Source organism: Pristiophorus japonicus, chromosome 2, assembly GCF_044704955.1.
Source record: "Pristiophorus japonicus isolate sPriJap1 chromosome 2, sPriJap1.hap1, whole genome shotgun sequence".
Classification (NCBI taxonomy): Eukaryota; Metazoa; Chordata; class Chondrichthyes; family Pristiophoridae; genus Pristiophorus; species Pristiophorus japonicus.
The window spans coordinates 91,121,950-91,142,413 of NC_091978.1; the positions used below are offsets into that span (position 1 = coordinate 91,121,950).

The 20,464-nt window shown below is 48.3% G+C and overlaps 1 protein-coding gene across 1 annotated transcript in view; it reads right to left on the reverse strand.

Moving 5' to 3' along the window:
- Positions 1-20,464, reverse strand: part of LOC139228827 (probable E3 ubiquitin-protein ligase HERC1) — a 62,860-nt gene that overhangs the window by 35,906 nt on the left and 6,490 nt on the right. The window lies entirely within an intron of this gene.

Genomic DNA, 20,464 nt, shown 5'->3' on the forward strand with positions numbered 1-20,464 from the left:
TTCCTTTCAATCCTGTGGAGAAATGCAAGGCCAATAGAGCATCTAAGATCAGTTACTCACTGTGTAGCAAATCGTGCTATACCATTCCAGTGATCAGAAACATCAAAATACTACACAACCCATCGCACGAATGTCTTACTATAGTTTAAGGCATAAACAGATGAAAATCATTTGACATCAGCTGGTATGACTGATTGAGTTACAGCCATAAAAATAGCAGACTATTACAACACAAAATATCATAACCAACAGAGTTTGACTTGCAAGTAATGCTCTTTATATGGTATCAGATTGGCTCTGGGACAGCAGCAGCTGTCCAAGTGACCTTAAAACTTTGAACTATGGTATATCAGGTTATATGATTTCATGTTGTAATTGAAGTTTAAAGTGAACTGTTAAAAAAGAATCTGTTTATTTTTTTCTGTTTTCCAATATTTAGAAGAAATTTACTCGAATCTGCTGCATAAGTGAAAGAGGCAGTCAATGCATTCAAACTAAACATGATTTTTTTGGCAACCATAGTGCAAATGAGAAAGCATTTTAAAGGAGCACTGTCAGCTAGGTTAACCTGTGTGTGACACCAAAGCATGACACTGGGCTCAATTTTCCCCAATGCTATTTTCTGGCGTACTTCAAGAGATACACACATTTTTGGGGGGCCCGACTACTCCCCCCCCAAAAAAACTTGAAAGTTTCCCCGTTCTAATATTTGAAATTGGCACCGCGCAGCCTGTCCTTTAGCTTTTGTGGGGGGGAGGGGGGGGGGTGGATTCTAATGTCTGTGCTGAAAAAAGGATGCCCCCCTTCTGTGCATGCATGGGGAAAAAAAGGACACATGGGGGTGATGGGAGGATGAAGCCCCCACAGTTGTACTCACTCTGGAGGAGGAGCTGATGCCACCCATTAAGTTGCCAGCCCCTTTCCTGAGTGGTACGAGTGTTGGGAATTTCTTGGTTTCACACAGTCCGAGGCTGCGGGTTCCAGTGGAGTGCAGTAAGCCACACCCAGGGCCCCACTGTCCCAGGCTGCGGGTTCCAGTGGGATGCAGCGAGCCACAGCCAGGGTGAGGAGGGGAAGGAGAGCTCAACAGCGCTCTCCTGAGGTGCTGGATGTAACAGATGTGGTTCAGATGATGGCAATGAGTGGAGAGAGCATTGACCTTACCCGATCACTCCTGGACATCATCAGTGAGGTGGGTGATGAGGTATCGGGACTGTTAGGAGAAGTAACAACACTCTCGCAAGAAATGGGAACACTGTCCGAGCACATTAGGGAGGGAATGATGCAGGTAGCTGATACACTGTCGGGGCACAAGGGAGGGAATGTCTGAGTTACCTGCTGCAATAAGGGAACACGCCCAGACCCCGCAGCCATTGACGGAATCAACTGCCACTCCCACTCCAATCCCCAGACCAACCTCTGAAGAGGCCCAAGCCGGGCTTTCCACATGAACACCTGCCCACGCCCCCCCCATCAAGAAGTGCGCATTACCAGAGATGCTCGAAAGAATAAACTTGGTACCAACCAGAGCAACGCTGCGCCACCGCCTGCGGGCAGGGGTGGAGTCACCAAGCCCAAGCACGGCGGGCGGTCTTAAAATAAGGTGGAGGAGAGATGGGTGCAGCCTTTCTTTGTTGCTATTATTGTAGTTATTATTATTGTTGTTACTGTTGTAACTGTTCTCAAATTAAAGTTTTTTTGTAAGTGATGTAAATTTACAAGTTTAAAAGTTTGTAAGTGATCTTAACTGAAAACTTTAAAGCTTAAAACAAGAATATTTTTTTATAAAATTAAGTACAAACAAGTGTTAAACTTTTGAATAAAATATATTTTAAATTATAATTGAATCATTTCCATTATTAACACAACTTTTTGAAGTAAAGAAGAGGAACTGAAGGAAATCCTTATTAGTCAGGAAATTGTATTAGGGAAATTGATGGGATTGAAGGCCAATAAATCCCCAGGGCCTGATAGTCTGCATCCCAGAGTACTTAAGGAAGTGGCCTTAGAAATAGTGGACACATTGGTGGACATTTTCCAACATGCTATAGACTCTGGATCAGTTCCTATGGTAGCTAATGTAACCCCACTTTTTTTTTAAAAAAGGAGGGAGAAAACAGGGAATTATGGGGGCCAAGTTTCGGCCTGAGTTGCTCCTGTTTTTTTGGAGCAACTGATTTAGAATGGAGTATCTTAGAAATTTGAATTCTCGGCATTTAGTTTGCTCCAGTTCTAGTCAGTTAGAACAGTTCCACTTTGGAACAGAATTTTTTTTTCAAAAGGGGGCGTGTCCGGCAACTTACGCCTGTTTTCAAAGTTTCGGCAGTGAAAACTTACTCCAAACTAACTTAGAATGGAGTAAGTGAAGATTTTTGTACGTTAGAAAAAACCTTGTCTACACTTTAGAAAATCAGGCGTAGATTCCAAATTAGGCACAGGGAACCGGGGGGGGGGGGCGGGGGGGGGGGGGTTTTAAAGGGAAGTTTGCAAACATTAAACACTTCAGTTTTACAAATAAAGAGCCATCATCAATAATAAATGATAAATACATCAATAATTCAACCAATAAATCAATCAAAAAAAAATTAATAAAATTTTTTAAAAAATCAATAAAACAAAAAATGTTCTATTTACCGACTGCAGCACCGGGAGTCCTCCAACACTGTGCTGGGACGCCCCCACCCCCCAGTGTGTCTCTATCTCTCTGTCTGTGTGTGTCTCTCACTCTCTGTCTGTCAGTGTTTCTGACAGCGAGGGGAGGGTGGGGTTGGGGGGGGGGGAGGAGGAGGGAGGGAGGGAGGAGTAGGGTGAGGTGGGGGAAAGAGGGAAAGAGGGAAAGAGGGAAAGAGGGAAAGAGGGAAAGAGGGAAAGAGGGAAAGAGGGAAAGAGGGAAAGAGGGAAAGAGGGAAAGAGGGAAAGAGGGAAAGAGGGAAAGAGGGAAAGAGGGGAGGAGTGAGGGGAGGGAAGGAGGAGAGGAGTGAGGGGAGGGAAGGAGGAGAGGAGTGAGGGGAGGGAAGGAGGAGAGGAGTGAGGGGAGGGAAGGAGGAGAGGAGTGAGGGGAGGGAAGGAGGAGAGGAGTGAGGGGAGGGAAGGAGGAGAGGAGTGAGGGGAGGGAAGGAGGAGAGGAGTGAGGGGAGGGAAGGAGGAGAGGAGTGAGGGGAGGGAAGGAGGAGAGGAGTGAGGGGAGGGAAGGAGGAGAGGAGTGAGGGGAGGGAAGGAGGAGAGGAGTGAGGGGAGGGAAGGAGGAGAGGAGTGAGGGGAGGGAAGGAGGAGAGGAGTGAGGGGAGGGAAGGAGGAGAGGAGTGAGGGGAGGGAAGGAGGAGAGGAGAGGAGTGAGGGGAGGGAAGGAGGAGAGGAGAGGAGTGAGGGGAGGGAAGGAGGAGAGGAGAGGAGTGAGGGGAGGGAAGGAGGAGAGGAGAGGAGTGAGGGGAGGGAAGGAGGAGAGGAGAGGAGTGAGGGGAGGGAAGGAGGAGAGGAGAGGAGTGAGGGGAGGGAAGGAGGAGAGGAGAGGAGTGAGGGGAGGGAAGGAGGAGAGGAGAGGAGTGAGGGGAGGGAAGGAGGAGAGGAGAGGAGTGAGGGGAGGGAAGGAGGAGAGGAGAGGAGTGAGGGGAGGGAAGGAGGAGAGGAGAGGAGTGAGGGGAGGGAAGGAGGAGAGGAGAGGAGTGAGGGGAGGGAAGGAGGAGAGGAGAGGAGTGAGGGGAGGGAAGGAGGAGAGGAGAGGAGTGAGGGGAGGGAAGGAGGAGAGGAGAGGAGTGAGGGGAGGGAAGGAGGAGAGGAGAGGAGTGAGGGGAGGGAAGGAGGAGAGGAGAGGAGTGAGGGGAGGGAAGGAGGAGAGGAGAGGAGTGAGGGGAGGGAAGGAGGAGAGGAGAGGAGTGAGGGGAGGGAAGGAGGAGAGGAGAGGAGTGAGGGGAGGGAAGGAGGAGAGGAGAGGAGTGAGGGGAGGGAAGGAGGAGAGGAGAGGAGTGAGGGGAGGGAAGGAGGAGAGGAGAGGAGTGAGGGGAGGGAAGGAGGAGAGGAGAGGAGTGAGGGGAGGGAAGGAGGAGAGGAGAGGAGTGAGGGGAGGGAAGGAGGAGAGGAGAGGAGTGAGGGGAGGGAAGGAGGAGAGGAGTGAGGGGAGGGAAGGAGGAGAGGAGTGAGGGGAGGGAAGGAGGAGAGGAGTGAGGGGAGGGAAGGAGGAGAGGAGTGAGGGGAGGGAAGGAGGAGAGAGGGGAGGGAAGGAGGAGAGGAGAGGAAGGAGGGGAGGGAAGGAGGAGAGGAGAGGAGGGAGGGGAGGGAAGGAGGAGGAGGGGAGGAGGGAGGGGAGGGAAGGAGGAGGAGGGGAGGGAAGGAGGAGAGGAGGGGAGGGAAGGAGGAGAGGAGGGATGGGAGTGAAGGAGGAGAGGAGGGAGGGGAGTGAAAGAGAGAGGAGGGAGGGGAGTGAAGGAGAGAGGAGGGAGGGGAGTGAAGGAGAGAGGAGGGAGGGGAGGGAAGGAGAGAGGAGGGAGGGGAGGGAAGGAGAGAGGAGGGAGGGGAGGGAAGGAGAGAGGAGGGAGGGGAGGGAAGGAGAGAGGAGGGAGGGGAGGGAAGGAGAGGAGGAGAAGAAGGGAGAGAAGGAGGCTGAACGGCCGGGCCCAAGCCTTCGGGCTTGATTTACAGGTAGGTGGCGTCGGGTCTCGGGGGGGGGGGGGGCGGTTTGGGGAGCGGGGGTCCGGTCGGTCCGGTCGGGTGGGAGGAGCCTTATCCACGCAGCCCCAGTGAGGCCATTCGGCTAGGGCTACGGGCTGCGTGCTTCGGGCCCCTCCCACTGTAGCGCGCATGTGCAGAGGCCCCGGCATTGTTTTCAGCGCAGGGACCTGGCTCCGCTCCCTTCAGCTCGTGCTGCGCTGCGCCCAGCTCCAGAGGACCTGCAGGGAGCCGGAGAATAGGCAAGTTTTTTTTAGGCGCACTTTCTGGCGCGAAAAACGGGCGTCCAGGTCGGGACTGCGCCGTTTTAGGCACGGCCCGAAACTTGGGCCCATAGACTGGTTAGCCTGAAATCGGTAGTGCAGAAAATGTTGGAATCAATTATTAAAAGATGTAATAGCAGCGCATTTGGAAAGCAGTGACAGGATCGGTCCAAGTCAGCATGGATTTATGAACGGGAAATCATGCTTGACAAATCTTCTAGAATTATTTTGAGGATGTAACTAGTAGGGTGGACAAGGGAGAACCAGTGAATGTGGTGTATTTGGACTTTCAAAAGGCATTTGACAAGGTCCCACACAAGAGATTAGTGTGCAAAATTAAAGTACATGTTATTGGGAGTAATGTAGTGACGTGAATAGAGAACTGGTTGGCAAACAGGAAGCAAAGAGTAGGAATAAACGGGTCCTTTTCAGAATGGCAGGCAGTGACTAGTGGTGGACCGCAAGGTTCAGTGCTGGGCCCCCAGCTATTTACAATATACATTAATGATTTGGACGAAGGAATTGAATGTAATATCTCCAAGTTTGCAGATGACACTAAGCTGGGTGGCAGTGTGAGCTGTGAGGAGGATGCTAAGAGGCTGCAGGATGACTTGGACAGGTTAGGTGAGTGGGCAAATGCATGGCAAATACAGTATAATGTGGATAACTGAGGTTATCCACTTTGGTGGTAAAAACAGGGAGGCAGATTATTATCTGAATGGTGACAGATTAGGAAAAGGGGAGGTGCAACGAGACCTGGGTGTCATGGTACATCAGTCATTGAAAGTTGGCATGCAGGTACAGCAGGTGGTGAAGGCGGCAAATGGCATGTTGGCCTTCATAGCGAGAGGATTTGAGTATAGGAGCAGGGAAGTCTTACTGCAGTTGTACAGGGTCTTGGTGAGGCCACACCTTGAATATTGTGTACAGTTTTGGTCTCCTAATCTGAGGAAGGACATTCTTGCTATTGAGGGAGTGCAACGAAGGTTCACCAGACTGTTTCCCAGGATGGCAGGACTGACATATGAAGAAAGATTGGATTGCCTAGGCTTATATTCACTGGAATTTAGAAGAGTGAGAGGGGATCTCATAGAAACATAGAAAAGTCTGACGGGATTGGATAGGTTAGATGCAGGAAGAATGTTCCCGGTGTTGGGGAAGTCCAGAACCAGGGGTCACAGTCCAAGGATAAGGGGTAAGCCATTTAGGACAGATGAGGAGAAACTTCTTCACTCAGAGAATTGTGAACCTGTGGAATTTTCTACCACAGAAAGCTGTTGAGGCTAGTTGGTTAGACATATTCAAAAGTTAGATGTGGCCCTTACAGCTAAAGGGATCAAGGGGTATGGAGAGAAAGCAGGAATGGAGTACTGAAGTTGCATGATCAGCCATGATCATATTGAATGGTGGTGCAGGCTCGAATGGCCGAATCCTGCACCTATTTTCTATGTCTATGTTCTGTGTAAGAATCATTTCCATTATTTGTTCCATTAACACAACATTACGGAACAGGTCCAAACAGTAAACATGGTCCATTTGGAATAGTTGCCACTGTGCTTTCAGGCAGCAAAGCGTTCATGGAAGTGCTGCTGGCACAAGGCTCAAACAATTGTTAAAGGGGCACGAAGGCCCGCCCTCTTCCGCCGTCGTGCTCAGAGTTCAAGTAGTTGCGTGACTTCCTCATCCTCCTTCTCCTCGTCATCTGCATCTTCCTCCTCATCAGCCATTCTCACCTCAGGTGAGTCTTCTACCAGCTGCGGCTGCCTCATGATGGCTAAGTTGTGCATGCAGCAGACAGTGAACAGGGGAGTATTGCAAGTAGCCTCCGGAATGGTCCAGGCATCGGAAATGCTGCTTTAAGATGCCAATGGTCCGCTCTATTATGCTGCACGTCGCAATGTGCGACATGTTGTATTCCCGGTCAGCTTCCATCCGCATTACGCGTAGAGGCGCCATGAGCCAGGTGGCGAGGCCGTACCCTTTGTTCCCCAGCAGCCAGCTCTGCCCTTCTGGCTGCTGCTGAAACATGGCAGATATAGTGCTCTTGCGTAGGATGAATGCAACATGAGTGCTCCCAGGGTATCGCACATCAACTGCCATGATGCGATGCATGTCGTCAGACGAGCTACACGTCCACGGAGTGGAGGCCTTTTCTGTTCCTGTACATTTCGGAATCCTCCAAAGGTGCTCGCAAGGCGATGTGGGTGCAATCAATGCAACCCTGGACCTTTGGGAAGCCAGCAATCCTGGAAAAAGCCCACAGCCCTGTTACGCATTGCCTGGGCGGTCATGGGAAACGTTACGTAGCAATTCCTCCAGGCATATAGCGTAACAGTCACCTGCCGAATGCAGATATGTGTTGTTCTTTGAGAAATGGCGCACACATTCCCAGTTGTGGCCTGAAATGATCCAGATGCATAAAATGAAAGTGCAGTTGTAACCTTTACTTCAACTAACTAAACCTCCTGATGCTTCTAGGGTGCAGGATTGCTTTTATTAACACTCAGACCTCGGTTACAACTTCTTTGCGAAAACGCAGCCTTCTCACACAGTCCGCATCACTCAGGTGCAGGTATGAACACCTGTCTCGATATACCTGATGTGCCCATCATCCTACGTTCTCCGAGATTCCTCAGGTGATGATGCCTAATCAATCTTCTCCGCAGCACCACCATGCAGAAGGCTTGCACGAGGTATGGCGCCGTCAATATTACCCCCATAATTTAATTGTAGATTTGCAAGAAACTCAAAACAGCAGGACAAAGCACTCACACCTTCTCTCTCTCTCTCTCTCTCTCTCTCTCTCTCTCTCTCTCTCTCTCTCCCCCTCCCTCTCCAAGGTGCACGCCCTATTATGGACCACACCCTGGTCTCCGCATGCGCAATAGGCTTGCTTAGAACGGGAAGCTAGGCATTCAATTAAGACATTTGGGGCAACAAAATCGAATGCAATTCTTTCATTTTTGATTTTCTTTTCAAAGTACCACCCCACCACCGAATGTCTCCTCACCAGGCTCGAGGGTCGGAACATCGGCCAGCAGAATCGCTCCCTTGCCCGGACACAGGGGCTCAGCTTCCACCACCACCCCCCAGGTTTCTTTTGCAGCTGCTGTTTAGCCTAAGGGTTCTCATCCCTTATATAAATGGTTGGCTGTTCAGCTTCCACCCCACCGCCCGCTTCCCCCCCCCCGGCCCCACAGGCTTCTTTTGAAGCCGAGCCCCGAGCCTATATCTTGGCAAGAGAACAATTCTGCCAGCTTACGCTCCGACCCTCAAGATGTTTGGGGGGGGGGGGGGGGGGGGGGGTGATAGTACTTTGAAAAAAAATCAAAAATTAAAGAATTGTATTAGATTCTCATTTTCGCCCTTTTGACTTTGAAACAATTAAAAATTTATGATGCATATTCTTTGCGTTCTTGACTCCTTCCAAAACTTCACCTAAAAACAATGGCGTATTTCTGCGCCGATTTTATAATGTGCGCTGCTTTTTTTTAAGTGCCCAGAATGTTTTTTGGGAGTGGTCACATACGGCGCCCTAGGAAAAATGTAAGTTGGCCAAGCTTGCTTAAATGTGAAAAAACTGGCGCAGACATCAGGTTACGACCCCTATGATGCAAAAAAATCGTAACCTAAACAAATTGTACCTAAGTGAATGTCGATACAGAAACTTTGAGGCACCTTGGAGATTTTTATTTACTCAAAAAAAAATGGTGCACGCCGAAAAAAACAGCGCAGATGATTGGGGAAAATTGAGCCCAGGGGGCAGAAGGGAAGAGAGGCAAAGCACATACAAGAAACTGGATGTGCAGCCCAACCAGTCAGTGTTGGTGTTTATCCTCCAAGTCCTAATTCCATTTGCCCGCCCTATTCATTTTATTCCCCCTTTCCTGCACCTATTTAACCTATTCTTAAAAGTTGGCTTGATTTCTGCTTTAAGCATCAAGTCCAGTAGAGTACTCCACAGCCTCACAAACCTCTTTGAAAAAGCGCTTCTCCTGCTCGTTGTCTTAAATCTCTCGCATTTACTGTATCTATGTCTCCTCGTTCTGGACTGCTCAATCAGTGGAAAGAGTCTGTTACTATTTACTTTGTTCCATCCATTTATAATTTTAAACAACTCCATCAAGTCACCCCATAATCTCCTCTGTTCCAATGAAAACAGTCCTAATTTTTCAAGTCTTTCTTCATATTTGTATTTCCTCCTACCAGACAGCATCATAATTATTACATTTTTTTTTAAAAAACAAAAATATACTAAATTCCATCTGTTATTTTTTTGCCCATTCCATATCTTATAAATATTCCTTTACAACTTCCTTTGGTCCTCAGAATTATCTACAATGCCTCCTATATCATCATCTGAAAATTTTATCTTCCTTGACTTTTTGGTGCCTGGAGTCAATGTTGACCCCATTTTAGAAGATAACCAATAAGCAGTACAAGGAAGTGAAGCACACAATGATCAAAAAATACTCACACGCTCTACTTTTCATCTTACCGTTTTGCCAACAAATGCACATAAAAGTTAAAGTATATGCCGTGCAAATATGAGCCTTGAGATCAGATGGCCAACTGCATTGCCTGTTACTCTTATTTACTAACCAAAAATGCAATTAGTCACATTTGGATTCCCAATTAGCCACGTGGCTATCCTTTGTCTTATCCGGTTTTATACGATGTCCGAAATCCATCTGATTTTCTTATTATTACTTCATAGCAATTGTTTACAACTGGGAGGCTAGATTACTTCAGTGGGCATTAAGAAACAGCTATGTAGTGAGGGACTGGAGTCACATGTAGGCCAGACGGTGTAGGACTGGCAGGCTGCTTTCCTTGAAGGACATTGCAATTCCGGATTTGACCTCTAACAAACTAACATGACAACTCCAATTTTCTCTCAGTCATGTTGATCAAAAAGACTCTTTCCCCCCCCGCCCCCCCCCCCCGTCTCCTATTTCGACTTAAGACAAACTCAATTAATGTTCTACTTATGCTTTCTGTACTTTAGTCTAATCTATTCACCCTCGTTCCCATCCCAAAATCCTAGCATTGTTCCATCAGGGGCTTCTCTTTGGACATCTGAATAAATCATGAAGATTCTCAACCTTAAAAGGAAGAAGGGATTTGCATCATAAAATTGCTTGTCATTTTCTAGAGTTTGTCTCGACCTACGTAGGATTTCAAATCAACATAAATTCTGTTCTCATCTCGTATCTCACAGACTGAATTATACTTACCAAAATCCATGCCCATCTTTCCCGCAATTCCATGTTTGAATCCCTCCAATCCGGTTTCTATGCCTGCCACAGTACCAAAACGGCTCTCATCATAGAAACATAGAAGATAGGTGCAGGAGCAGGTCATTCGACCCTTCGAGCCTGCACCACCATTCAATAAGATCATGGCTGATCATTCCATCAGTAACCCTTTCCTGCTTTGTCACCATACCCCTTAACAGTAAGTGCCATATCTAACTCCCTCTTGAATATATCCAATGAACTGGCATCAACAACTCTTTGCGGCAGGGAATTCCACAGGTTAACAACTCTCTGAGGGAAGAAGTTTCTCCTCAACTCAGTCCTAAATGGCCCACACCTTATCCTAAGACTGTGTCCCCTGGTTCTGGACTTCCCCAACCTCGGAAACATTCTACCCGCATCTAACCTGTCCTGTCCCGTCAGAATTTTCTATGTTTCTATGAGATTCCCTCTCATCCTTCTAAACTCCAGTGTATAAAGGCCCAGTTGATCCAGCCTCTCCTCATATGTTAATCCAGCCATTCCGGGAATCAGTTTGGTGAACCTTCGCTGCTCTCGCTCAATAGCAAGAACGTCCTTCCTCAGATTAGGAGACCAAAACTGAACACAATATTCCAGGTGAGGCCTCACCAAGACCCTGTACAACTGCAGTAAGACCTCCCTGCTCCTATACTCAAATCCCCTAGCTATGAAGGCCAACATGCAAACTGTGACTGTGACTAAGGCAAACTATCCCTCCTCATCCTTCTTGACTTGTCTGCAGCCTTTGACACGGCTGACCATTCTATCCTTCTCCAACGTCTCTCTGAGTGGGACTGCACTTGCCTGGTTCCATTCTTAACTATCTAATCATAGCCAGAGAATCACTTGCAACAGTTTCTCTTCCCACTCTCGCATCATTACCTCTGGTGTCCCCCAAGGATCTATCCTCGGCCCCCTCCTATTTCTCATCTACATGTTGCCCCTTGGTGACATCATCCGGAAACACAGCGTCAGTTTCCACATGTTCGCTGATGACACCCTCACTATCACTTCTCTCAACCCTACCTTGTCAGACTGCCCGCCTTCCATTCCATTCCCCATTGCATTCCATATTCCATACCTTTCCATTCCATAATCTATGCCATTCCATTCCATATGCCGTTCCATATTCCATTCCATTCCATATTCCATTCCCCTTTTCATTCCATTCCATTACACATTCCATTCCATTTCATATCCCATGCCTCATTCCATATTCCATGCCATTCCGCATTCCATTCCATTGTGTTCAAAATATTGAGGGGTTTGGACATAGTGGATAGTAAAGGCCTATTTCCATTGGTGGAGGGGTGTATTACGAAGGGGCATAGTTTTAAGGTGGTTGGTAGAAGGTTTAGAGGGGATTTGAGGAGGGGCATCTTTACGCAGCGGGTTGTGGGACCTAGAACTCACTGCCTGGAAGAGTGGTGGATGCAGAAACCATCACCACTTTTAAGAGATGGTTGGATGGGCATTTAAACTACTGTAACCTGCAGGGTTACGGACCTGGTGCTGGTAATTGGAATTAGACTGGATAACCTTTTGTTGGCCAGTGCAGATATAATGGTAAATACTGCAGGGAACCGAATACAGCCAGGGTGATCTCATGGACTAGCTTCGATTGGCTGGATGGGTTGGAGAGGAATTTTCCCAGATTTTTTTTCTCCCTAAATTGGCCTGGGTTTTTATCTGGTTTTTGCCTCTCCCAGGAGATCACATGGCTCTGGTTGGGGTGGAGTGTAGAATGTTTCAGCATAAGGGGTGTCGCAGTTGTGTGAGGCAGACTGGTTGGGCTGGGTGCTCTTTGCCTTTCTGCCATTGTTCATAGGTTTATATGTAACCTTCAGGGCTGCTGACTGAGGGCCATGTGGCTCTTTGTCAGTTAGCATGGACATGATGGGCCAAAATGGCCTCCTTCTGCACTGTAAATTTCTATGCTTCTATGTTTGTCTGAAATCCAGTTCTGGATGAGCAGAAATTTTCTCCAATTGAATATCAAGACCGAAGCCATTGTTTTCGTTCCCCGCCACAGACTCCGTTTCCTAGACACCAATTCCATCCCTCTCTCCAATTCGTGTCCGAGGCTAAACCTTGGTGTCATATTTGACCCTGAAATGAGCTTGCGACCACATAACTAAGACCGCCAATTCCACCTCCGTAACATCGCCCGTCTCTGCCCTTCCTTCAGCTCATCCACTGCTGAAGCTCTCATCCATGCCGTTGTTACCTCTAGACTGGACTATTCCAATGCACTCCTCCTGGCTGGCCTCCCACATTCTACCCTACATAAATTAGAGGTGATCCAAAACTTGGCTGCCCGTGTCCTAACTTGCGCCAAGTCCCGCTCACTCATCATCCCTGTGCTTGCAGACCTACATTGGCTTCCGATTAAGCAACGCCGCGATTTCAAAATTCTTATCCATATTTTCAAATCCCTCCATGGCCTTGCCGCTCACTATCTCTAATCTCCTCCAGCCCTCCCGCGGGATGTCTGCACTCCTCTAATTCTGCCCTCCTGAGCATCCCCAATTAACCTTTGGTGGCCGTGCCTTCAGTTGCTTAGGCCCCAAGCTCTGAAACTCCCTGCCTAAACCTCTCTACCTCCTTACAAATTGTTGTTGTTACAGGGCATTTTTGTACATGTAACGGGATAAACAAAACCAGTCCAAATGGTTTATCTGAGAAAAACTGCTGATGCTGTGAAAGCAGATCAGAGACCATTGAATGTTCTCGATCACAAACTACAAAGCAGCCAATCTCAACATAACATTAATGTTGAATGACTACATATTGGACATTTGGGAAAGAGAGGGGAAGGAGGTCTGAGATTGAAGACACAATTGGTACATTTTGTTATTAGTTCTTGGGATGTGGGCATCACTAGCAAGACCAGCATTTATAGCCCATCCCCAATTACCTTGAGAAGGTAGGGGTGAGCCACCTTCTTGAACTGCTGCAGTCCGTGTGGTGAAGGTACTCCCACAGTGCTGTAAAGGAGTGAGTTCCAGGATTTTGACCCAGCGACAATGAAGGAATGGCGATATATTTCCAAATCAGGATGGTGTGCAACTTACCCAACTTCAACCAGTACAATAGTGAGGATACTACACGGAGTTCAGTACCCCAGGGCTATGGAAGGGACAGAGAAATACCTCCTGCACCAGCTCGTGCTGCTCCCTGAAGTAGTATGTCTCCACATTGCTCCCTGGCCGCCACTCACCACTCCTTTTATGGCCCTGGCCACCTATGGCCCAAGCGCCCAAGGTCCTACCCCACTGCAGGCCAAGAACGGAGAGGTACTCATCAAGGACAGAGAGGCAGTCAGTGCCCACTGGAAGAAGCACTTCGAAGATCTCCTTAACAGAGACTCTGCCTTCAACAAGAGTGTCCTCGACACCATCCCGCAGAATACTACCCACCACCACCTCAGCACAACCCCAGCCCGGCATGAGGTTGAAAAGGCCATCTGACAACTGAAGGACACAAGGCCTCTGGAGTAGATGGAAACCCCGCCGAGGCACTAAAGCATGGCGGAGAAGCACTATTGGCATGAATACATGAACTCATTTCTCTTATTTGGAAGGAGGAGTGCAGGTCAGTGGATCTCAGACGCCGTATTAATGATCAACTTCAAGAAAGGTGACAAGTCAGATTGCGGTAATTACAGAGGAGTTTCCCTGCTGTCTGCAAGAATCCTCCTCAATCGCCTTTTCCCAGTGGCTGAAGAGCTCCTCCCAGAGTGGCAATGTGGATTCTGCCCACTAAGGGGCACAATGGACATGATCTTCACCGTGTGTCAAATTCAAGATAAAATGCAGGGAACAGCACCAACCTCTGTACATGGCCTCCTTTGATCTCACAAAGGCCTTCGACACTATCAACAGTGAGGGATTATGGAGCGTCCTCCTCAAATTCGGCTGCTCTCAAAAGTTTGTCACCATCTTCCGCCTGCTTCACGATGACATGCATGCCGTCGGATTCACCGTAGACCCAATTCAGGTATGGACCGGGGTCAAGCAAGGTTGTGTCATCGCACCAACACTCTTCTCGATCTTCCTTGCTGCAATGCTCCATCTCACCCTCAGTAAGCTCCCCGCTGCAGTGGAGCTAATCTACAGAACAAACGGGAAACTGGTCAACCTCCATCACCTCCAGTCCAGATCCAAGGTCATCCCATCCTCTGTCATGGAATTACAGTAGGCAGACGACGCTTGCATCGGCACACACTCTGAGGTCGAACTCCAAACCATCGGCAACATCTTCACCGAAGCAAACGAGAGCATGGACCTTACACTAAACATCCGTAAGACAAAAGGTCCTCTACCAACCTGCCCCCACCACACAGCACAATCCCCCAATTATCAAAATCCACGACAAGGCTTTGGACAATGTGGATCATTTTCCATATCCATACTGTCAACAGGGGCAAACGTCGATGACCCAACACCGCCTTCAGTGTGCCAGCACAGCCTTCAGTCACCTAAGGAAGAGAGGGTTTGAAGACCAGGACCTCAAACCCAGCACCAAGCTCATGGTCTACAGAGCAGTAGTGTTATCCACCCTCCTATATGCTTCAGATACATGGACCATGTACAGCAGACACCTCAAAGCACTGGAGAAGTACCACCAACGCTGCCTCCGTAAGATCCTGCAAATCCATTGGCAGGATAAGCGCACTGATGTCAGTGTTCTCGCTCACGCCAACATCGAAGTATTGATCACACTTGATCAGTTCCAATGGATGGCCACATCGTCCACATGTCCGATACGCGACTCCAAAAACAAGCGCTCTACTCGGTGCTGACACGGCAAGCGAGCCCCAGTTGGGCAGAGGACACACTTCAAGAACACCCTCAAAGCCTCCTTGAAAAAATGCAACATCCCCACTGACACCTGGGAATCCCTGGCCCAAGACCGCTCAAAGTGGAGGAGAAGCATCCAGGAAGGCGCCAAGCACTTCGTGTCTCTTTGCCGGGAGCAAGCTGAAGCCAAACGCAAACAGCGGAAGGAGCGCATGACAACCTAAGCACCCCTCATACCTGTCCCTTCAACCACTGTTTGCCCCACTTGTGATAAAGACTGAGTCCCGCATTGGACTCATCAGTCACCTGAGAACTCATTTGTAGTGTGGAAGCAAGTTATCCTCGACTCCAAGGGACTGCCTAAGAAGAAGAATTAATGAGAAAAAAATGGAGACAGAAGCAAAAGACAGAAAGGAGATGAGTAAAAGGGGAGGGCAGAGAAACCCAAGGCAAAAAACAAAAAGGGCCACTTTACAGCAAAATTCTACAGGGTCAAAGTGTATTAAAAAGGCAAGCCTGAAGGCTCTGTGCCTCAATGCGAGGAGTATTCGGAATAAGGTTGAGGAATTAACTTTGCAGATAGCAGTTAACGGATACGATGTGGTTGGCATCACGGAGACATGTCTCCAGGATGACCAGGGCTGGGAACTCAACATCCAAGGGTATTCAACATTTAGGAAGGATAGACAGAAAGGAAAAGGAGGTGGAGTGGAGTTGCTGGTTAAAGAGGAATTTAATGCAATTGTAAGGAAAGACATTAGCTTGGATGATGTGGAATCGGTATGGGTGGAGCTACGGAATACCAAAGGGCAGAAAACGCTAGTGGGAGTTGTGTACAGACCTCCAACAGTAGTATGATGTTGGGGAGGGCATCAAACAGGAAATTAGGGGTGCATGCAATAAGGGTGCAGCAGTTATCATGGGCGACTTTAATATGCATATAGATTGGGCTAACCAAACTAGAAACAATACGGTGGAGGAGGATTTCCTGGAACGAATAAGGGATGGTATTCTAGACCAATATGTCGAGGAACCAACTAGTGGGGAGGCCATCTTAGACTGGGTGTTGTGTAATGAGAGAGGATTAATTAGCAATCTCATTATGCGAGGCCCCTTGGGGAAGAGTGAGCATAATATGGTGGAATTCTACATTAGGAGTGAGAAGGAAACAGTTAATTCAGAGACCATTGTCCAGAACTTAAAGAAGGGTAACTTTGAAGGTATGAGGCGTGAATTGGCTAGGATAGATTGGCGAATGATACTTAAGGGGTTGACAGTGGATGGGCAATGGCAGACATTTAGAGATCGCATGGATGAACTACAACAATTGTACATCCCTGTCTGGCGTAAAAATAAAAAAGGGAAGGTGGCGCAACCGTGGCTATCAAGGGAAATCAGGGATGGTATTAAAGCCAAGGAAGTGGCATACAAATGGGCCAGAAATAGCAGCGAATCCGGGGACTGGGAGAAATTTAGAACTCAGCAGAGGAGGACAAAGGGTTTGATTAGGGCAGGGAAAATAGAGTACGAGAGGAAGCTTGCAGGGAACATTAAAATGGACTGCAAAAGCTTCCATAGATATGTAAAGAGAAAAAGATTAGTATAGACAAACGTAGGTCCCCTGCAGTCAGAATCAGGGGAAGTCATAACTGGGAACAAAGAAATGGCAGACCAATTGAACAAGTACTTTGGTTCGGTATTCACTAAGGAGGACACAAACAACCTTCTGGATATAAAATGGGTCAGAGGGTCTAGTCAGAAGAAGGAACTGAGGGAAGTCCTTATTAGTCGGGAAATTGTGTTGGGGAAATTGATAGGATTGAAGGACAATAAATCTCCAGAGCCTGATGGACTGCATCCCAGAGTACTCAAGGAGATGGCCTTGGAAATAGCGGATGCATTGACAGTCATTTTCCAACATTCCATAGACTCTGGATCAGTTCCTATGGAGTGGAGGGTAGCCAATGTAACCCCACTTTTTAAAAAAAGGAGGGAGAGAAATCAGGGAATTATAGACCGGTCAGCCTGACATCGGTAGTGGGTAAAATGATGGAGTCAATTATTAAGGATGTCATAGCAGTGCATTTGGAAAGAGGTGACATGATAGGTCCATGTCAGCATGGATTTGTGAAAGGGAAATCATGCTTGACAAATCTTCTGGGATTTTTTGAGGATGTTTCCAGTAGAGTGGACAAGGGAGAACCAGTTAATGTGATGTATTTGGACTTTCAGAAGGCTTTCGACAAGGTCCCACACAAGAGATTAATGTGCAAAGTTAAAGCACATGGATTGAGGGTAGCGTGCTGACGTGGATTGAGAACTGGTTGGCAGACAGGAAGCAAGAGTAGGAGTAAATGGGTACTTTTCAGAATGGCAGGCAGTAACTAGTGGGGTACCGCAAGGTTCTGTGCTGGAGCCCCAGCTGTTTACATTGTACATTAATGATTTGGACAAGGGGATTAAATGTAGTATCTCCAAATTTGCGGATGACACTAAGTTAGGTGGCAGTGTGAGCTGCGAGGAGGATGCTATGAGGCTGCAGAGTGACTTGGATAGGTTAGGTGAGTGGGCAAATGCATGGCAGATGAAGTGTAATGTGGATAAATGTGAGGTGGCACTTTGGTTGTAAAAACAGAGAGACAGACTATTATCTGAATGGTGACAAGATTAGGAAAAGGGGAGGTGCAACGAGACCTGGGTATCATGGTACATCAGTCATTGAAGGTTGGCATGCAGGTACAGCAGGCGGTTAAGAAGGCAAATGGCATGTTGGCCTTCATAGCTAGGGGATTTGAGTACAGGGGCAGGGAGGTGTTGCTACAGTTGTACAGGGCCTTGGTGAGGCCACACCTGGAGTATTGTGTACAGTTTTGGTCTCCGAACTTGAGGAAGGACATTCTTGCTATTGAGGGAGTGCAGCGAAGGTTCACCAGACTGATTCCCAGGATGGCGGGACTGACACATCAAGAAAGACTGGATCAACTGGGCTTGTATTCACTGGAGTTCAGAAGAATGAGAGGGGATCTCATAGAAACGTTTAAAATTCTGACGGGTTTAGACAGGTTAGATGCAGGAAGAATGTTCCCAATGTTGGGGAAGTCCAGAACCAGGGGTCACAGTCTAAGGATAAGGGGTAAGCCATTTACGACCGAGATGAGAAGAAACTTCTTCACCCAGAGAGTGGTGAACCTGTGGAATTCTCTACCACAGAAAGTTGTTGAGGCCAATTCACCAAATATATTCAAAAAGGAGTTAGATGTAGTCCTTACTACTCGGGGGATCAAGGGGTATGGTGAGAAAGCAGGAATGGGGTACTGAAGTTGCATGTTCAGCCATGAACTCATTGAATGGCAGTGCAGGCTCGAAGGGCCGAATGGACTACTCCTGCACCTATTTTCTATGTTTCTATGTTACGAAATATATACTGGCAGCATTGCAAATACTTGTTCTAATCCCATTAAAATAAGCAACGTATGGTCCTAAACTACTTTGGAAAAGTTAGTCAGTGGTTACATGGTGACAGATAAATCCATGCATTGATAAAAAGAAAAATTATGAATGATCAAAATCTGAAAAACAGCAAATGCTTAAAATACGCAAGAGATCTGTTGGCATCTCAAAGAGTAGTATGGTTCTGATGAAGACCCTCTATTTGAAAATGGACTGCTATTTCTCATGGTAATTAACCTGCAACATACCATCAGTAACTTCTGTTGTTGAACTTTTAAAGTAGTGCAAGATTGTGAATTAAAGGTGGCCACATTTGTAACTACTCAATTAAATTCAGGATGGCATTAAGGAAAATTTACCACATTTTTGTTTTACAAAGACATCAATACATTGGCCCAGCCCACTTACCGGAGTTGCGCCGTTTTTCTCCATTCAGAAGTACGTGGAAAAATTTCCTTCCCACTTTGGCTGGCCGGCCTCTTCCCTGTGGTCGCGCAGCATGGCCAGTCGAGTTGGGGGTGGAGCCAGCGTCCTACACCAAAAGTTGTGCTGGGACATCTGCACATGCACAGTGGAGTGTAGCTCCTCGTAACCAGCCCCTCCGTGTCTTGCTGCAGCCGCACTGTGGGACCCAATGCTAGCCACTGGAATCGCTCCTCGCCCCCAGCCTCTCCATGTCTTGCTGCAGCCGCACTGTGGGACCCGATGCCAGTCACTGGAATTGTTCCCGCCCCAATCTCTTAGAAATCGCACAAGGAAGCCACTCGGCCAGGGCTAAGGGCAGGCGAGCAGGAGAACTGATAGAAATCATCCAGGCAGGAGCACTATCAGTTCTCCTGCTCTCCCCTAGCCCTCGTCGAGTGGCCTCCCGCACCAGCTGGCCCGCAGCCTTACTGGGCTGAATTTGAAGATGAAGGTAGGCTTACTTCAATTTTTTATTTCTTATTGAATTCTTATTACTTTTTTGTTTGCAAGGTTTGGTGGTTTGTAAGGCTTGGTGTTTCACGTGCAGGCAGGTCCTCTCCGCTTCCCGCCCCTATCCCAGGCCGAATGGCCTCCGGCGTACCTACCTGCGCCAATTTTTTTAACTCTCCATAAGAGTTTTCAGAAGTGGCCACATACACTGGCCTAAGTAGATTTGGAGTAACTGGCCAAAGTTGCCGAAATGGGCAAAACTGACGTAGGTGGCTGGTAACTCCCCCTTTTGAGGAAAAAAAACTAAATTAAAAAATCGTAACTGGCTCAGTTACACTGGTGCAAATTGACAGACAGAGAGCGCGAGGGGGGCGGGGAAGAGGGGGGGAAAGAGGATAAAGAGCGAGCGAGGAGAAAGAGAGAGAAGAGGGGAGAGAGAAGAGGGGGAGAGAGAAGAGGGGGAGAGAGAAGAGGGGGAGAGAGAAGAGGGGGAGAGAGAAGAGGGGGAGAGAGAAGAGGGGGAGAGAGAAGAGGGGGAGAGAGAAGAGGGGGAGAGAGAAGAGGGGGAGAGAGAAGAGGGGGAGAGAGAAGAGGGGGAGAGAGAAGAGGGGGAGAGAGAAGAGGGGGAGAGAGAAGAGGGGGAGAGAGAAGAGGGGGAGAGAGAAGAGGGGGAGAGAGAAGAGGGGAGAGAGAAGAGGGGGAGAGAGAAGAGGGGGAGAGAGAAGAGGGGGAGAGAGAAGAGGGGGAGAGAGAAGAGGGGGAGAGAGAAGAGGGGGAGAGAGAAGAGGGGGAGAGAGAAGAGGGGGAGAGAGAAGAGGGGGAGAGAGAAGAGGGGGAGAGAGAAGAGGGGGAGAGAGAAGAGGGGGAGAGAGAAGAGGGGGAGAGAGAAGAGGGGGAGAGAGAAGAGGGGGAGAGAGAAGAGGGGGAGAGAGAAGAGGGGGAGAGAGAAGAGGGGGAGAGAGAAGAGGGGGAGAGAGAAGAGGGGGAGAGAGAAGAGGGGGAGAGAGAAGAGGGGGAGAGAGAAGAGGGGGAGAGAGAAGAGGGGGAGAGAGAAGAGGGGGAGAGAGAAGAGGGGGAGAGAGAAGAGGGGGAG